Source organism: Myotis davidii, unplaced genomic scaffold (genome assembly GCF_000327345.1).
Source record: "Myotis davidii unplaced genomic scaffold, ASM32734v1 scaffold72, whole genome shotgun sequence".
In the NCBI taxonomy this organism is placed as follows: Eukaryota; Metazoa; Chordata; class Mammalia; order Chiroptera; family Vespertilionidae; genus Myotis; species Myotis davidii.
The window spans coordinates 1854383-1856076 of NW_006284618.1; the positions used below are offsets into that span (position 1 = coordinate 1854383).

Consider the following 1694-nt stretch of genomic DNA (forward strand, 5'->3'; position numbering starts at 1 on the left):
CCTCTCTGTTTTCCACGGAAGTCTAGTGCCCGCAGCACTGATTCACAGCCCTGTGGCCAGAGGTCCTTTAAGAAGCTCCACTTGATGTGGAAAAATGACACACAGGGACTAGAGATGGAACAGGAACTGTTCCCGCAGAGACGGTGCTGGGGTGCAGGCCAGAGGACGCCAACGTCATCAGAGGCACAGAAGCCTGGCATCTAAGAACTCAAACAAACCCCTCCTTATGCCAGGAAGCAACAGGGGGCTCATTCAATCCGGGCAGAGGGGCCAGGGCACAGCCTACGCGAGGGGCGGCTTCAGCAACAGGCCTGATGGAGGGCCAGCGGTCTGGAAGGGCGCTCGCTGCCAGGCGGGTGCTGACACCCTGACATCTTTTACATCTGCCCTTTCCCTCCAGGCACACGAGCTATTTTGTAAATTAAAGGTCTGCTGGGGCCAAAACCGGTTTGGCTCAGTGGATAGAGCGTCGGCCTGCAGACTGAAAGTTCCCAGGTTCGATTCCGGTCAAGGGCATATACCTGGGTTGCGGGCACATCCCCAGTAGGAGATGTACAGGAGGCAGCTGATCGATGTTTCTCTCTCATCGATGTTTCCAACTCTCTATCTCTCTCCCTTCCTCTCTGTAAAAAATCAATTATATATATATATATAAAAGGTCTGCTGGGGATGGGAGACCTGGAACCTTCGGCCTTTGTACCTTCATGCCCCCCGTCCCCCCGCCCCGCCCACTTCAACCACAGGGGGTCCACCTAAACCATGTGCTATCGGCAAAGCCAACAACCCAGAAGGTTTAGGATTTGGGGGTTTCTTTCAATTCTTAACTCCTGCCTGCCCTTCCCTGAGCACCCTTCCCGCCTGTCCATATCTCCAGCGGCTCCGAAAGGCCACGCCTCCCAGAAACCTGTGGTGTAGCAATCTTGTCTCCTAGACCCACTGCTGAGGTTTAGAGACTGTATTCATTAAAAATAATAATGCCCCCCAAATAATAATAATAATAATAATAATAATAATAATGCCTAGCCAGGTTGGCTCAGTAAATAGAGGGTTGGTCTGGGAACTGAAGGGTCCCAGGTTTGATTCTGGTCAAGGGCACATGCCCAGGTTGTGGGCTTGATCCCCAGTAGGGGGCATGCGGGAGGCAGCTGATCAATGATTCTTTCTCATCATTGATGTTTCTCTCTCTCTCTCTCCTCCCTTCCTCTCTGAAATCAATAAAAATATATTTAAAATAACAATTCCCAGGAAATACTGAAATCGCAGCCAGGGGTAAGACGGGGGATGAGGAGTTATCACCCCGTGGCCTCCCACGAACGTGCCAAGTAGACGTTACCATCTCGACCACCGGCCTGGCCCGGCCCTGCAGGCCTGAGGGCCCCCACGGGAACTCTGAGATGCCCACCGAGTTCCAAGTGTGGCCCGGGTGCTCAGAGAGGGACTGAGGATGCCAGCTCCCGAGGCCCCTGCCGGCACCCAGCCTGCGCCCCTCCCACACCGGGTCCGCGGCAGGTGGGACCCCCCACTGCCTGCAGGATGCGGTTCGACCCCACGTCTGTCTGAAGTCTGTGAGCGTGGGAGTGGAGCATCCTGTTTGCCTGTCGTGGCTCTGAGGCTCACACTTCAAAGAGAAGAGAAGGGCAGGGGCTGGAGGCACCCAGAGCCGAGAGGCGGGGGCGGCGGGGAGGGCGGGCAGG

At 55.5% G+C, this 1694-nt stretch overlaps 1 protein-coding gene across 2 annotated transcripts in view; it reads right to left on the reverse strand.

Annotated features, from left to right (window-relative positions):
• Positions 1-1694, reverse strand: part of RGS10 (regulator of G-protein signaling 10) — a 27197-nt gene that overhangs the window by 702 nt on the left and 24801 nt on the right. The window lies entirely within an intron of this gene.